Here is a 19,110-nt window from a genome sequence, read left to right on the forward strand (position 1 = left end):
CAAAAGCAATCTACAAATTCAATGCAATCCCCATCAAAATTCCAACCCAGTTCTTCATGGAATTGGAAAGATCAATGTGCAATTTCATATGGAATAACAAAAGACCTAGAATAGCGAAATCCATCCTCAACAACAAAAAAACATCTGCGGGAATCACTATCCCTGACCTCAAGCTATATTACAAGGCAATTGTGCTGAAAACTGCATGGTACTGGTACAGAAATAGGCACGTGGATCAATGGAATATAATAGAAGATCCAGAAACGAGCCCTCACATATATGGTCACCTGATTTTTTACAAAGGAGCCATAAACATTCAATGGAAAAAGGACAGCCTATTCAACTAATGGTGCTGGTCCAACTGGCACTCAGCATGCAAAAGAATGAAAATAGACCCTTTCTTATCTCTTTGTACAAAGCTCAAGTTGTTCTTGGTCATTTTATTTATCCATACACTATAATCATGGATTATATAGATATATTTTTAATACAACATAATCAATTATCCTATCTTATCACAGACTTGAGTCTCTGCAGTCAGGCTCTATGGTGGTGGAGATTGAATCCAGGGATCTGTAAATGATAGGCAAGGACCCTAATAACCAAGGCACCCCGACCCAATTTTTGTCTGTTTTTGGTAGTTTCTTGCTATATACTCTAATCTTTCCTTTAATTTTATATACTTCTGTGTCAGGCTTCCAAGTGATGGGATTGCAGGCATGTGCCACCATACCTGACCAGTTATCTTTTAAGTAGTCAAAGAATGCCATTAACTTAATGTTAGCTTCATCAGTAACAAAGAACTAATATGTTTATGAATACATTAAAATTGAAACAAAAAGGGGCAGATAAAGAAAAACACAGACTCGGGAGTGTCAAGGAAACTAATTGAGAAGAAGGGGTTGGCATGAGTGTGACCAGGATGACAGTGATGTGAACTGACTGTTCAAAGAAATTAGATATACAAGTCTGATGTTGCTATTTTTTAAGTTATTAAAGCCGGTGAAAGACAGTATGAGGCCTCATTTGGCAAAGGTGCATGCTACCAAACCACAAGACATTAGTTGTATTCCTGGATCATTTACAGGTAGGAGATTCATTCATATTTTACTTCTCTGTGTTTCTGTCTCTGTCTGTCAGTGTGCATATGTGCATGCATGTACATCTGTCTCTACTACTCACATACAAATAAATACATGTAATTAAATTTTTAGTAACATATTTGTCATAGACTTATGTGACTAGAGAAGACTAAAATTTCACAGAAGTCTCTTAATTGGTAGTATTTTACATTTAATTGCTTTGCAAATTGCCCTACTTTTCTCTTCTTGGGCACTTCTCTAGATGGGTAAGGTAGAGTCAGGTACTCAATTAACAACCCCTTCTATGTGTTTATATGTTATAAGGAGGCAGATAAAATAAAAACAGAACAGAGAAGTAAAATGAGCCGCGTATACTCTGAGAGGTGGTCTCAGTGGAGAAGAGAGCTGACTACGAAAGTATAATTATTTGAGTTGAAATACGTGAAACCCATAAAAAGCTTAAGTCTGTGGAGGCTAGAGAAAGAATGATCATTAGATTTAAATGCTGGCACACCCAGCTAACTTCCAGATCCATGAAATTTCCCATCTCATGGACACATACACCTGTTCAAACATACTGTACATTTTTACACCATACACAAGAGACATAAAACATACAACAATAATCAGCACGCTATATTATATATCATTCACTGGGAAGGGCTTACTGAAAGTTAGCCTTACCAAAAGTCTTCAGTGAAGATCTGAGGGATATAAATAAGTCAGATATGCCTAATGAGGGAAAGACATTTGAGGGAGGTGGTGAAAGGCTCAATGCTACAGATATTACAACCTCATTGAAGCTCAAAGAGTATTAGGGCTAGAACCTACATAGCCTAATTCATGGTTTGATTTTCTTTATAATATAAAATGCTCTTAGTGCCAAATTAATTTTCATCAAATAATTAATCATAGGTTGGCAGGAATTTTATTACTCAGTTTATGTTTATTTATCACCATGTTTTGGTAGACTATTTACCAGATGTTTTGGCTGAGAAGAAGCCATTTTCCTCTTATGAATTTTCACATATAGACTTTCATTTAATCCTTAATTTGGCCTTTTGAGGCAGCCATTGTTATCACTTTCAGACAACAAAATTGGCTCGTTGATATTAACTAACCTCATGATTTACAGCTAATAGGTGACAATTAGAATACAAACTCAGTTGACCTTACTGTCAAACATTCTCTTTCTATCACATTGTGCTGCTTACATTAGAGTTCAGCTGCTTCTTCTATATATGTATACACACATCTATAGATGATATATAAATATAAATCTATATATAGATATTGGGTTTATTTTGTTTGATGTAGGAAAATATTAAAAACTTAATTATAGCAGAATAATTACCACCACTTGCTATGTCAAATTAAATCTATCAGTTATTTAGTGATTAATAAACATGGGTCCAATTCAGACACAGAATCAGCCAACACAGCTTTGAAAAACTTAATGGAGAATTATAAAATGTGGCTCTGATTGATTCATCTTAAATCTGCCCTTCTTCCTAGGAAATTGTTAATTCTTAGTTCATTTGGCATGTGCTGTTAATTTGTGAATGATACTTCATGTGATTCCCAATTTAGAAGTTCATGTGGGAACTGATGAAACATCTCCTCCCACTCTACTCTCGAGTTTTTCTCCACATTGGAAATCAGCAGGTTTTTCTCTTCCTTTGTTGTTGGTGATGGGAATGGACCCCATACCTTGTGGATAGTTGGCAAACATTTTTTTCCATTGAGCAACATCTCTAGCCCTCTTTCTCCAATATCTTATGTTAACTTTAAGTATCCATGTGCCTAACCTCTTGGATAATACTGGAATTTCCAGGATGAGATAAGTGTGACACTAACAGAAACAGAGTCTAGCATACACATATGAGTAACACTGAATAGATTCAGCAGGTTGTATTTGTGTGTGTGTGTGTGTGTGTGTGTGTGTGTATAGAAACACGAAGTGGTCATAAATTTGAGAGGGAGTGGGGAGACATATGAGCAGTTGGAGTGAGAGGAGAATAGGGTGGAAAATGTATAAATTCAAAACTCATATATGAAATTCTTCCAAAAATGTGTGTGTGTGCACCTGTGAGAGAGACAGAAGGAATGATAATCCTTTCAGCTCACTAGATAGTTAACTTTATTGTTTTAATTAATTTTTATAATCTGAGACTTCTCTGTTCTTATACATTCTGGGTGTTATTCTCATGCTACATTTCGTAAGGTGTACTATAGTTAATGCCAACTACCATTCAGGCTTCCAATGATTTCTTGGTTTGTACCTGCCCCACAGAGTTTTTATTTCTTAGTTTGAAAATCATTGTCCTCTGTTTCTTATTTAATCTACAGATTTCCCCTTTTACTTTACTCTCTAGCAGTCGTAGTAAATTTTGTTTACCACTGAAAGTTAATTTTTATGATTATGCCTGCAGGCTTTTAGATTCTTTTAATGAAATCAATGGGCCTTTCTACCTTAGAGACTGTCTGAGTGGAGGAAGTCATCTTCCTAGGTCAACAGTTCATTACTGGATATCAATAAGTTACAAAAACTGGCATTTCTTTGTCAGAGTCAGATAAACTAATTTACACCATACATCTTCCCTGTGAATAAAGCTTAAATGACTATCCAGCTGAGATCCTTTTCTTGCTTAGTTTTCTTATCCTACCCTTTATTTCTTTGTTCAAAAAAATAAAGATCAAAACGAAGAAAAATTCCCGTCCCCCCAAAATAACAAAAAACAAACAAAAAAATGTGTTCCTTTAAGCAGTCACTTAGTAGATGTGAAGCTTGGTGATCATGTGGGTCCCCTAACAATTGGAGCTGCCAACTGTGTCTGATTCTGTTGACTGTCATTGGATTCCCTTCCCCTAGCTGGACTGTCTAGTTGGGTCTCAGTGGGAGAGGAGGGTAATGAGGGATTTGTGAGGGTGGGACTGGGAGAAGAGGAAGGAGGGGTATATGATGGAATTGTAAAATGAATATATGAATAAAGTAATGAGAAGAAGTCAGAAGATGATCACAATCTTCTTGGCTTTTCTCAAGACTTTCCTGAGTTGAGTAATGATGTCCCCTCTAACCTACACAGTGGCAATTAGACATTCTACACCCAAATAAAGCATTGGCATTAGGTGTTGCCTCTATTGAACGTGGCCTATGAGATAATTTTATATTATATATTGACTGGGTGCTCTAACCCACTAGATTGTGGGGTTGGTGGTTTAATGGAAGGAATTAGCTAAGATCCTTCTAGTATATAGGCTTATCTCCTGTGACTTACAGTAAGGCATCCCGTTTTTGGTCATTTTTTTGTTGTTGTTGTTGTTTTGTTTTGTTTTGTTTTTTGTTTTTTTTGTTTTCTGACTCAAATACATTTGTATTTGGGTAGAGTCACCTCTAGGAGGCTTGTTGTGAGGGAAAAAAAGACTACTGCTTCCTCTAGAGAAATGTAGCTGAATGCCAGATATTTGGATTAGCAAGTGAAGTATGGGATAGATGGAGTATCCCCCTTACAAGCTAAGGTTGGTGACTTTGTGTAATGAATACATAGAAAAGTCATACATAGCAGACTTAGAGTGAAACAGCAATGGCATCCTTGACTCGAGCTTGATTTTCTCCATCTTTACTTATCCTTTCTCTAAAATATAAATTATATCAGGTATTGAAGTTAGAGTCAGCTTTACTCTACATAAAACATGACATAAAGATAGAAAACTCAGCAAGTCAGGAGAAAAAAAAACACTCTGAGGATGCAAGGTTATCACTTGTTTCTTTTGAGTGAAAGCACAAATTTTGATTTTTTAAAGGCAAAACTCAAAACTTAATGTTTCTATGCTCCACATTCTAGAAAGTAATTGAGTTCTAGGCACTCATTTGACACATCTAGAATGTATACAATAATTGATAAAGAAAACCTTTAAAAGCCATAAAAAAAAAAAAACTAAAAACAATTGACACCAAATTTGTATCATGGAGCTATGAGCATTTTCAGATTGTTTGCTTACAAAGGAAAAAAGATGTTTTCAAATTACCACCTTCAATTTATCTCATTATGAAATATCAAATTGTTTCATTGTTTATTTCTTCATGAACTCTCTTCTAGGTCTCTTAGCTATACATACTGGTCATTTTTCTCTTACACTTCTTGGTATACTGCCCAGATGAATGAAGCAAAAAAGGCATCCTTTAAAACAGAGAGAAGTTTATGACCCAGAGTGAACAAGACCACAAGAGAAGAAAACTTTGCTTTATTTCTGGTTTAGTTTTACAGAAAGACTAAGTCTTTGCCAAATGCTGTTCAAAGCTTTTTGTTAAACCCATGTCCAATAATGCTTTAACTGGGTCATTACCCACACACTGCTCTGCCAATGTTTCAAAAAGGACTGATACAATATCATGGGCAGTTAGAGTCAGAACTCCTCCTCGGACACCTCCAAAATCCATACTTGTTGACATGAATTACTTAACTTGTGAAGACAGCCAGGGCTGGGGCAGGAGGCGTGGAGAACTAACTTAAGAAGTCACTGTCCAGTGGTTCAGGGAACAGTAGCAGAATGAGTTGTGCTTAAGAAAGATAAAGTTAAAAAGGTGGGTGTTCTTGGATTCTGAACTTGAAAAATGCAAGCATGGAAATTCATAGATAATAAAAATATTGCTCATGGAATGTCCAAGTAAACCCTGTGAAGACAATATCTTACAAACCTTGATACATTAATATTCCAAAGAAATATTCCAATAAAATTAGCTCAGAAAATGAAAACAAAAGGGGAAAGACCTTATTTTACTTTAGCTTTCTTATGTTATTCTCTTCTTTTAGAAGATGGTTGTTTAATCTCATTCTCTCATTTCCCAGAAGAGATTCCTGTTACTTCTACAGAACCTTTTGAAACAACAAATATTATGCTAAGTAATTTTGTTTGAAGTCCTTTCCCTATAAGAACTTAGAGGTTAAGAATGGCTTAAGCATGATATTGCGCCTCAGACCATGAATGGAACAATTATTCAGACATTTTAAGTACTTGCTTCAGTGAGTCTATGGTGTTAAAACAACAAATAATTAGATGATTTACACCTTAGAAGTAATATAAGTTTCTGATATCAGGCTATATCAGTTATTAATTTAGAGCTGAGTGTTTAATGCTTAGGGTATAAGCTAGTAGACAGCTAGCACAAAGATTTTTAGGAATAAGTAAGAATAAATATTTATTTTTTCTATATCTATTTACTTATGTAAGCCATCCAATCCCAGCTCATATATTTAAAATGTTATCTTCTAGAAAAAACAAATTGTTTTTTTTTTTTTTTATTTTTAACATTCAAAACATCCTTTAGAAAAAAATACCAAAAAGCTAAAAGTAAAGTGAAGGAGTAATCTAAATTACCTTAAAATTCTCAAGTCTGTTAAGTAATGGACATAAGCTATATTTGGAGGTCTGGTGGCCTGATCTTACTCTTGAAACTTATACTAGCTGTATTCATAGTCTGAAAGGCTAAAATGAGATAATAAAGTGAACATATCAGTACCCTTCTGGGTACACAATAGTGTATATTCCTATTAGATAGCACCTTCATTATCAACATGAATCAAAAAGAAAGAAAACAAAACTAACTCAACAACTGGAAGATTTTGTCTCTGACAATGAAGTGCAATCATTTGTGTAAAATTGTGATGGGTACTTATGTTAGCTTTCTCCAAGAAGACATAGCTTTGCAGTAATAAAATAATAGATTTGACATGAAGCAGGATCAAATAATTCATAATCTAAGCAATCACTTCTTCCCTTATGCCTTTTTATTTTCATTTTAAATGCTGTTTTCTTCTTCATCCAGGTATCTGCATAAACACTTAAATAAAAAGAAATAAAATAGAAATTCTCAGGGCAATACATATGGTCATGATTAATGTAATATTGTGTTTTCCCTTTAACATAGGTAGCAATATCCATGAAAGCCAGAATTGATGGCTGCAAGAAACAGAAGATGCACTTCAACTGTATACATTTCTTGACTGAGCAGCTTTTCATGACCTTCATATAAAACCTGAAGATATTTATTGGCCTTGTGCTTAAGCGCATCTCAAATGAATGCAGCTGCCTTTCTTCACAGTGCAAGTGAAGGGTTTTAGATTAGGAAGAAGATAAGGTTAAATTACTTCATTATTTACTCATAGAGGGAAAATCAATTTCTTGAATAAAATCCTATTGACATGTCTGGCATCAACCAAAACCATAAGTAATTACAACCCTAAAATAAATATGTGTTCATACCTTGAAAAGAATCTTATACTAGCCATTCTCTTTTATTCATTGAGTGTATCAAATAACGAAGCAAACCAAACTCAAGGCTAATGGGCCTCTTTATTGAATATGTCACTGAAATGAGATGGTGAAAATTCTGCTTATATTTTGCTGACCTTGTAGAATTCACACTCTATGATCAAGGTTATGTATTTTCCACCTTCAGTTAACACTAGTTTGTTTTATTATGTAGCCAGATAACATTGCAAAAAAATAGCATGAACAAAAATATCTAGCTACAATATTTCAACATGTTCATATTCCATAAGTAAATTATATGTCATTTATAAGCATAGGAAATTTTAGCACTATTTAAACAGCTAAGGTCTGAAGAGAAACTATCCTACTTTCTGTCTCATGAAAATATGAAATACTTTTCTTTCCAGGATTGTCCTTTATCAAGGATGTACTAAACTTCCAACATGTTGAATTTAGCCTTGCAAGGATTTTTTTCTCTTTTTTCATTAGATACTCTGTATTTACATTTGAGAGGATATCCCTTTACCCTGGCCCATTCCCATCCCATCTCCCCCTACATTTGTCCTCACGAAGGTCCAATCCCTTTTGATCCCCCTCTCCACTACATTGCCTTGGCATTCTCCTATATTGGGAAAATGTGCCCTCTCTGGAACAAAAGTCTCCTCTCACATTGATGCCAGATACTGCTATCTTCAGCTACACACACAACTGGATCAATAGGTCTCTTACAGTGCCCACAAAGGTTGGGGTTTTACTTCAGGGGAGTTCTTAATGGTTTGGATGGTTGATAATGTTATCTTCCCATGATTTTGCAACCCATTACAGCTCCTTATGTTCTTTCTTTAGCAACCTCATTGGGACCCCTGAGTTCAGACCAATGGTTAGCTGAAAGCATGCTCAGCTGTATCTATATGACTCTGGTTATCTGAAAGCATGCTCAACTATATCTATATGACTCTAACAGTCCCTGAGGGGGCATCTATGTCTGGTTCCTGCCAGAACAGTTCCTGAGGGGGCATCTCTGTCTGGTTCCTGCTATATCTCTGTACTTTTGGGGATCAGCTATAGTGTTTGGATTTGGTGACTGTATATGTAGTGGATCCCCAGGTGACGTGGCTTCTGAGTGATCTTTTCTTCCATCCCTGTTCCTCTATTTGACCTTGCATTTCTTCCCAGGAGAGTTTTGTTCTCTTTTCTAAGAAGGACTGAGGCATTCCATTTTGGCCTTCTTTCATTTTTGAGCTTCATAATGTCTGTGAATTGTTTCTTGGGTATTGGGTATTCAGTGCTTTCTGAGGCTTGTATCTGCTTATCAGTGAGTGCATACCATGTCAGTTCTTTTGTGACTGGTTTACCTCACTCAGGATGATAGTTTACAGTTCCATCCATTTTCTTATGAATTTCATAAAGTCATTGTTTCTAATAGTTGAGTAGTACTTCATTGTGTAAACGTATCAAACTTTCTGTATCCAGTCATCTGTTGAAGGGCATCTGGGTTCTTTCCAGCTTCTGGCTATTATAACCGAGGCTGTTATAAACATGGTAGAGCATGTGTCCTTGTTATATGTTGAGGCATCTTTGGGATATATGCCCAGGAGTGGAATTGCTAGGTTTTAAGATAGTACTATGTCCAATTTTCTGAGGAACCACCAAACTGATTTCCAGAGTGGTTGTACCAGCTTACAACCCCACCAATAGTGGAGGAGTATTCCTTTCTCTATGTCTTTGTCAGCATCTGCTGTCACCTGAATTTTTTATCTTGTCCATTCTAACTGGTGTGAGGCAGAATCTCAGGGTTGTTTTGATTTACATTTCCCTGATGCCTAGGGATGTTGAACATTTCTTTAGGTGCTTCTCAGCCATTCCATGTTCCTCAGCTGAGAATTCTTTGTTTAGCTCTGTACCCCATTTTAAAAAGGATTATTTGATTCTCTATAGTATAGCTTCCTGATTTCATTGTATATATTAGATGCTAGCCCTCTATCAGATGTAGAATTGGTGAAGATCCTTTCCCAATCTGTAGGATGCTGTTTTGGTTGCAAGAATTTTTTAGTTAACCAAGATGATCCACAAGTCCTGATTTACATGCCCTATTTTATCTTTTCCCCCTAGACTATGACATATGGATGCTTCTAGTAAACCAAAGATACAAGTAGTTAGCACAGAAAAAGACCCATTTTTCTAAAAAGAATAAAAATGTACATTAAGATCACACTGTCAATGGGTAATAATTTATAGCCCAAGTGACATATGCGAAGAAATTCAAAACTGACGCAAGTTTAATTTATATAACTAGGATAATAATTTCCTTGAACCACATAGTCTTTATTCTAAGGAAAGTACTATATTGTAAAATTTTTAGTTTGGTGAGGGTTAATACGAGGTATTATATAATTCTATCTCAAAGAAATATTATTTAAATTATCATACAATGTGGTGGTTTCAGGGAGGTTTATAATTTTGTTTATTCAGTCTAATGCTGTTCACTTACTTTAATGATGTTATAATTGAAATTATAGTATCTTCTTTTCTAATATAACTGTCAGAGTTAATACCATACTCTTTGTAAAAGACATAGTATTGGAGAAAACTTACTTTGTAAATAGATTGAGACTCCATTTCTATCTCTGGTTCCAATTAACTGATTGACCTTGATTGTCACTCATGTCTGTGGGGTATGACTTACTTTTCTATAGTGAGGTGAAATTGTACTACATCACTGCCAAGGGTCCTTTTCACGATAAAACATAAAATTTTTATGTATTCATAACTGAAAATGCCGGATAATAGCATTAAAACTTGAGAATTACTTCCCCATGTTTATAAAGAAAAATAGAGCGATCAGAGACAGACTCATTAAGAGAGCAAACCTTGAAATAAAATTGTTAAACTCATGCTAAGACATGGAGACAACAGAGGTAACCAAATGACATGTTGTAGAAAAAATTATGCAAACTGCCTACCTGAGGCCATTGCTCTTGTATTAGGTTATGAGTGACTGTGAGTTGTTTGTGAAAGAGCAACGATTTCAGTCCAGCTGGAGTTACTGGAGCCAGGAACACTGGGACAGAGAGTAAGACATTTAACAGCACTGGTCATTGATGACCTGTGGGCCACTATAAAGACATTGAAGTGCCTCCCATGGGAGATGGAATTCATGGCCAGGCAAAGCATAGGAATGCTGTCATGTGCCTTTCATTTGTAGTGCCATCCTACCTGTTATGTTAGGATTTATGAGAAAAACAGAGTAAAACAACAAGACTACAATATTTGTGCTTATATGTTCTATAAACTGTTTGGGAAACTGAAACCCAAATGTTTCTGTGCTTTGTTTAGCATGTGTCAGAAGTCATTTCACAAGTTTTACTGAGTCAGTTACAAACATAGTTGTAAGCGTTCTGCCCTATATGTTTATGGTTTCTATATTTCTAAGATGTCCTGTTTAGGTCAATGATAAAATTTTCAGAAATTAGTATAAAGTGTACTGTTTAAAATAATTTTTGAACACATAGCCAAATATTCATACTGTGAGAAAACAGCATCCTATTGGGAAGGAGGCCACTTAATTACAAAAGGAACAGAACTCTTTTTATTCTCATGTCTTTGAACACCTACAAAGAACCCCTTTCAGCTCTTCAAATTGGTTCCCATTGTCTCACCTTGCTTTTTTTATTATACTGCATTTCCTTCTCCTAGTTTTTGATATGTATTTAATCCCACTATTTTTGCATCAGGGGAAATTCATAAGATCTCTTCATATTTTAATAAAACCATTGTTCTGGCTTCAAAAATGTAGTTTTCTGCCTATCGGTCATTGTAAGAACATAGCCTTGAATAGACAATAGCCTGGTGATTATTTCAAGCTCAGCTGAGACAAAGTTTCATGAAAGTAAAACTTTCATTCTTTTCATCAAGATCAGCACCATCCAACAGAACACCCTGTAATGATAAAAACATTACTTATCTGTACTACTCAGCACTATTGGCCCACAAACTAATAACAATACACAAGCAGAACTGAAATATTGCTACTGTTTCTGAGGAACTGAAGTTTTAATTGTCATTAAGCTTAATTGACTTAAATTTAACTATGAGTGGCTTCATGTGGCTGGTGGTTACTAAATTGAACAGCATGGCTTTAAATCTTTATCCTGGATTATAAAAAGCAGACTAGCAGAGAGCCATTCCTTTTTAATATCTGTATTGTAATTAGTTTTGAGACAGTCTTCTTACGTAGCCCAGAGATGCCTTAAAATTACGACTTCTAGTTTCTGGCTTTTCGGTGCTCAATTATAGGTGTTTGTCCACATACCTGAGGGTAGGAAGAGGGAGAGGGAGGGGGAGGGCTAGGGGAGAGAAGGGGAGTGAGAGGAAGGGGAAGTGGAGGTAGGGGGAGGAATAGGGAGAGGGAGGAGAAGGGGAGATGGGGAGAGAGAAGGGGGAAGAGGAATGGGGAGAGAGAGAGAGGAAGAGGGAGAGGGAAGCATCTCTCAGTCTAACACCCAGGTATGTTCCTAACAATATTTTTTGAGACAAGGTTACAGTATATAGCTCACACTGGTAATCTGTTTCAGCCTCTTTGTTGAAGGTATTATAAGGCTTTTTCACTATACTCAGCCTCAATATTGTTTGAATATTCCTAGAAACTCTTCTATTAAATGGCTTCAAATGTTTCTGACATAATGTTAGTCATGCTAATTGGTGTGCTTTATCCTGTCATTAAAATGGATCATGTAATTTGACTGTGTGGCTCAACAGGACCTTTTTATCCCGTTGTTTTTGTCTAGATACACTCTATTTTATGCTCAGTGTTTAACAAATTTATAATATTTTTATTAATTCTTTGAAGATTCCATGCATACATACAATGAACTTTGATTGTATTTAGCCACTAGCTCCTCTTAGGTATTCCCTCATCCCTCTACCCCATCCCAAGTTCATGTAGTCTTTTTTTAACCTCATGGAGTCCAGTTTGTATTTGACATACACTTATAGGGTGTGGGAGCAGTTCCACAGGTGCATGGCTAACTCACCAGATGCCATACTCTTAAAGGAAAACTGATTCTTTCTATCCTTCTAAACTCATCAACTCTCAAATTCTTTTCAGCTATTGGTGATAGCTTGTGAGCCCTTTCTGCCTCAATTCTGGAAAGTTAGCCCTATTGATCTCTTAGAAGCAACCACAAACATACTTTTTATTGTGTTTGTTTCGTTCAAGGTAGGAGTTTCTGTAAGAAAAAGTAAAAAAGTGATTTAGAAATGTGCATTTGTAACATCTGTGAGTGAGACTTCGTTATCATTAAATAAAATTAGCTATTGTTCATATGTCCTGAATTGAATTTCCTTTATGATTCTCCATTCTTCAACGTTTCTACCCTTTACATTGTTCTAATAGCCCAATTGCAAACATCCGATATAGCTCATGTTCTTGTCATCAGAGATGTGACGGTTTGCTACAGTCCATTCTTTGGTATGCACACAGCTGACTGAAGGCTGCAGAGTCTCCACTTCACTGGCCATCTCAACATGAAATGAATGTTTTTCTTCATCACATGCTTTGAGGAGTAACAGCAACAGTCTCAAGATGTGCTGATGCTTTCTACAGAGCTATGACTGAAGCTCAATAAGTTGAAGATTTAAATAAGGTGATGAATATTCTACAGTTTTAGAGGCAGAGATAATACTATGTATTCATCACAGTTTCATTCTCAACCTGAGCACAAAATCAAACCACAGTTCAAATAGTCTTGCAAATTATTGGTACACAAAATTCATAGAATTTCTTAACAAAAGTAATTCTCTCTCCCTTGACATCTATATCTTCTCATTCTCTCTTAGACTTAATTAATTTTAACCATAATGTCATTTTTGTTCTCACCAAATGCTATAGTTCTGTTCATATTTTCCAAGATGTTCTAAGGAGTGTACTTTGTTAAAAATCAGTCTCTATTTTAATGAGATTGTTGCACCATTTCTGAACTATGCTTTATCATTTTGCTATTGTAGCCTAGGCATGCACCACTTCAGTACTATGCTGGAGTGAGTGTCTCCCTGGTAACTGATAGCTGACTATGTGAATCTCTATACAGCTCTGTGTTTGGAATCATATTAGAAAATTAAATCATAAATAGTGGAGATGTTTACACCATGTAAATCTTAAATAAAATAGTTATTTTCCAGAAAGTTGTTAATCTACTAATTTTCTCCATACAAGTGATGATAGCCTAAAACATACTATGGCAGCTAACAGTACAATGGACAGTAATTCCATGTTATAAAACAAGGACCTTATGGTGTACAGCAGTAGTACCTAACAGTTTACTTATCCCTAAGAGACCAAGACACTACTGGGCAAAGGAAGACAGGATGTGTATTACTTTAATGAAATTACAAGTATAGTCCCAGATTAGGAAATACAGCTATTAATCAGGAAGTGGGTCCTTTTGAACAGAAGAGGTAAAACATAAGTTTATATAAATATAAGAACAATAATATCTAATGTCATCTAGGAGCAGCTGGACAGGTGGCAAAATTTAGTCTGTTACTTATAGAAAAGATGTTTCTTTCCATATAACCCAACCACAGAAATATATTTATGGAGGGAAAGGCACATCAAGCTTTACAATTTCCCAAGTGCTTCTTAGCTATATATTACTGCTTAAAAATAGTTAGCACATTGCCTAGCATTTAATATTGAAGAGCAATTGGTAGTCAATGGGCAGTTAAATTTCTTCATGTTGGAGAACCAATGTTTAATGAGGCTGTGAATTTTCATTTAGTTTTATATTTATTTCTAGCAGATACTTTATCATACAAAATATAAAATTTGGACTTAAAAACTTCAACAAATTATTCTCCTATTCTTCACATTGGAAGGACAAGATTCAACTAAACATCTAATTTTTAAGTAATTAAAGAGGAAAGTTGGTCAATGCTACACTGTAAATGACTAGCTCGGAAAATAGCTATATCAGCTATTATTTTACAGATGCCTCTCAAAGATGTAAAGTCATTATCCTTAATTCAGGGCTAGTCTTTTGTTTCATTTTAATGTATGGAATTGACCTCAAAGATTATCCTCATGTCAAATTAAACATTAACTTGGTTCTGCGTCTTCATTTAATATGTGACATTTATATTTCAAGATGAAAAATAACTTTTATTGATTTTAAAATACTAATTACAAGAGAGCTCCCTAACAATTCATCTTTGGAACACAATCATTATTCAGACATTCTTATCAGTGGTACACTATATTTGGACACACTTAAATGTCATCCGTTTGAAGTCATGCCCTTTTTAATATGACTTTTAGGAGAGAATAAGTGTGATAAGTCAGGCTTTCAGATTTCTAGGCTCTCTACTCTAAAAAGGTTCTTATCAAGGTCACCAACAACCTACAAGATACCCAGTTTTATTATCAGTTTTTGGCATCTGTAATCCTTGATCTTTTAGTCAAGTGACATTGGACATAGTCACTGATCATCTCCTTTTTCACAAAGTTTCACTTGGAACTCCAGCTTTTTCTCTTTCTTTACTGGTTGACCCCTCTCATTTTCCTTTATTAGCCAATTGTTATCTTCCTCACCTCCAAGGTAAGGAATGACAGTGTCCTTGAGTAGTTTTCCCCCATTTTTTTTCTTGTAACCATACTCTATCCCTAAATGATCAAATAAATCCAGTAACTATAAAATACTATGTAGACGATGATAATATAGGCTCCAGAATTTACAATGACTGTTTTCTTTCCTGAAAAACACACACATTTAAAACTGCTTAAGTATCTCTATTTAGAGTAAAAAGTGTTAACTTTTAATTAGCCCCCCCAAACATTCTTTAAGCTAGCGATCCGTGTCTTGTATATAGTAATTATATATACCCAGTTGTTTGGAATAGAAACCTGAGAGTCTCTTAATCAGGGTTTCTATTCCTGCACACAACATCATGACTAAGAATCGAGTTGGGGAGGAAAGGGTTTATTCAGCTTACACTTTCACATTGCTGTTCCTCACCAGAGGAAGTCAGGACTGGAACCCAAGCAGGTCAAGAAGGAGGAGTTGATGCAGAGGCCATGGAGGGATGTTACCTACTGGGTTGCTTCCCATGGCTTGCTCAGCCTGCTTTCTTATAGAACCCAGGTCTACCAGCCCAGGGATGTCACCACCCACAATGGGCTGCGCCCTCCCCTTGATCACTAGTTGAGAAAATGCTGGATCTCATGGAGGCAGTTCTTCAACTGAGTCTCCTTTCCCTGTGATAACTCCAACTTGTGTCAAATTGACACACAAACACATCACTGTTAAGACTCAACTCTTGGCGGGAACAGTATTCAAAAAACACCTGCACTTACTTAGCAGTGTTTCGGCGAAAGAATAAGGTAGTATTTCTGTGCTGAGGTGGATTTAGTGTCACGGGTCTGGGCGCCCAGTACTCTCAGGTCAGGCCTTCCATTGCAGCAGCCAGGAAGCATTAGGAGAGAGTAGGTTGAAAACAGAAAACATGGAGGCAGATATTACAAATCTTTGAAACAAGCTCAAAGAGTGTGAAAATGAGCGTCTGAAAGCTGCACTCTACGGCCTACAGCTATTGGAGAGGCAGACAGAATTGCAGAGTCAATTGGATAAATGCCAAGGAGAAATAATGACCACAGCTGAGAATTTTAACCAAGAGAAGTATGCCCTTCAAAGAGAAGTTGAGCTCAAGTGTTGGATGTTAGACAGTTTGAGCTGTGAGTGTGAAGCTCTGAAGCAGCAACAGAATACACAGCTTGAACAGTTAGAAATGCAGTTACACAGAAGCCACAGGCAGGAAGTGAATGACCTGAAAAACAAGTTAGAAAATTTGAAAGTGGAATTAGATGAAGCAAGGCTTAGTGAAAAGCATCTGAAGCAGAACCTGGATCACCAGGGGTAACTTCTCTCTTAAAGTCGGAGGAACTCCTGGTAATGTCTGCTCAGCAAGTACTGAAAAACATGTCTTTGGAGCTGCTGGCTCTTCAGACTAAGCTAACTGAAATGGAAAGTGTGAATAATGCCCTCAAAGAAGAGGTGAAGGAACTGCAGTATAAACAAGAGTAAGCCACTAGAATGCCTCAATACTTCCTTACTGCGCCAGGTAGGTCGGCTTAAAGAAGAAAAAGAGGAGCTCACATAGAAAACAGGATCTTCAGGTGCAGCTGGGTCATGCACTCCAGCAGACTGAGGATCCCAACAGCAAAGGAAACTCTCTGTTTTGTTCTCAGAGGTGAAAGATCGAAGGGTGGCAATGGAATACCAGCTCAACTTGATGAAAGACAAATACAAGTCATTGAAGAAGGAAAATGCACTCACCAGAGATCAGATGAACAAAATGAAGGTACAGACCTCCACATTACTGAGGATGAGGCGATCACAAGCCAAATCTGAGCAGCAGGAATGGTTGTTTACCATGTTAGAACAGAAGAATGGTGAAATAAAATGCCTTTTAGGGAAAATTAATAAATTGGAGAAATTTAAGAACTTATATGAAAGTGTAGAACCTAAGTTTTCCACACCAGCAACGTTTGTACTCTACAAGACAACACCTATTATGCAAATTTACTTCAGCTGAAGCTTGATAAACTAAATAAAGAAAGCACAAAGGGCAAACTGCCCATCCAGAAGATGAATGCATTATTTGAGAGCCAGCAGGCCCTGGATATTGAGCGGAAACTGTTTGCACATGAAAGACACCTGCAGCTCTGAGAAAGTGAAAACATGAAACTGAGAGCTAAGCTTGATGAACTCAAGCTGAAGTATGAACCCGAAGAGAAATAGAAGTATTTGTACCCAAAAAGAGGCATGAAGTGCTGCCATTTAATCTAACCACCCCAGAAGAAACAGCTGCTGTCAGTGCCACTGGGGAAGACGTTTCTAGACTCACACTTCAGAGGGAGGAAGAGTCCTGTCTTAATAACTTAAAGATAACTTGGTGCAGTGGAAATAGCCACCCTCTCTCCTTAAGAGCCTGCATCTGGATACACACCCAAAAAGAAGTGTGTGAAGCTGTGGATAGTCTAGCCAACACTGAGGCCTTACATGAATAAAGTGGGAACACTCACAGTTCTCCCAGGTTAACTGCAGAATCAAGGCTTCCAACAAAAGTGAAGGAAAGGAAAGAAACTACAAGCAAATTGGAAAAAGGAGCTTGTAAGAAATCACACACCATCATGTATGTATCCTCCAAGTCAACCCCAGAGACACAGTGCCCACAGTAGTAGTGAGGTGCTGCACGGTGAGCCTTGCTAGTCATTTCCTGTGCATGGGACACCCTAGTGGGGGCATTTGTGTAAACCAGTGCTAAGACCTGATGTACTCGTGCCTCTGTGACCAAGACTTCAGATGTAGCTGTGATTCTGAGCCTGAAGTGATGATCCTCCTCAAAACCGTGAATCACAGAAATCACCATTATCATAAAAGAATGTTATAATTTAAACCTAATTTGTTTTATTGGATATGGAGTTTGAACATTATGTAATTAAATAGTCTATCTTAAGAACTGAAACTTAGAAAATAAATTCCTTACAATTATTAGTTATAATTTTCTTTGTCCATCTTTTTGGACTTAGATTTTTCTTGTCTTGTAAAATTAGTGAACATAGCTTGAGAATATATTACAAAATGTTTTTAAACTTAAATCTTAATTCATATGTATAATTTAGATTTTCATGACTCAAACATCTAAATAATTTTAAAATTTAAAATAAAATTGCAGCAATAAAAAAAAGCCTCAACCCTTACTTTTTTATTCATTCCCCAAGATCTAAATAACCATAAGAGTCCCACATTCTTTACAAAATCTTACATATTAAATTTTCAATCTCTTTAAAATATATAATCTCTTTTAAAATTCAAAGTCCTATTTTCAGTTCAAAGTCTATAAAATGTGGCCTTCGCTAAAATACTTTCTTCCTTCAAAAAGGAAAATTATCAGGGCACATTCACAATCAAAAGCAAAATAAAACTAACCATCCATTGTCTGGGGTACACTCAAAGACTTCTGGGCTCCTCCAAGGGTGTGTCACTTCTCCAGCTCTGCCCTTTGTGGCACACACATTGTCTTCTAGGCTCCAACTGCCTCTTCTCCACTGCTGATGTTCTTGGTGGTCATCTCATGGTACTGCCATCTCCAAACCACTGTTGTCTTCTGCTGCAACTGGGCTTCACCAATAGACTCTCATAGGCTCTCTTCATTGGTGCTAAGCCTCAACTCCTTTGCATGACCCCTTCTGTCCTGAGGCATTAATTGCAACTGAGCCTGCACTTTGACCTATGTCCTTCCCTGGCCTCTCACAGTGACAAGCCTCCACTGTTCTTCATGAAAACTTTATGCCTTCAAAACCAGTAACACCTGGGTGACTCTTACACATTACTAAATCCAGCCACAGCACAAGGTACAACCTTGGCTATCTCTGGAACACAGCCTCTTTGTGCTCTCAGAAAACACTTCCCAGAAGTTTCCACTTCAGTGATGCGGCTCTCTTCTTAATCACCACTAATTTCTTAAGCTCGAGCTGACCAGCATTAACAGTTGCAGTAATGCAAAGATTTTGCGTTAGTAGTTCTGGTATCTTCTTAATCACACCTAATTCTCCAGCTCCAACTAATAGAAACCAAAGAATCTTCACAATCAAAATAGTAACAGCCCTGATAAGAGTCTTTAATCCTCCCTCTGAAATTTCACAATCCAGGCCACATTCTCAACATTATCTGTTCTCAATATTATCATTGAAGCTCCT

At 36.5% G+C, this 19,110-nt stretch overlaps 1 pseudogene across 1 annotated transcript; it reads left to right on the forward strand.

Annotated features, from left to right (window-relative positions):
- Nucleotides 1-15,842: 15,842 nt before the first annotated feature.
- On the forward strand, nt 15,843-17,418 carry LOC308414863 (protein Spindly-like; annotated as a pseudogene). The gene has a single exon. The product of its transcript is annotated as a protein Spindly-like (transcript).
- The last annotated feature ends 1,692 nt before the right edge of the window (nt 17,419-19,110 follow it).

This window comes from Micromys minutus (genome assembly GCF_963924665.1).
Source record: "Micromys minutus genome assembly, chromosome: X".
Taxonomy (NCBI): Eukaryota; Metazoa; Chordata; class Mammalia; order Rodentia; family Muridae; genus Micromys; species Micromys minutus.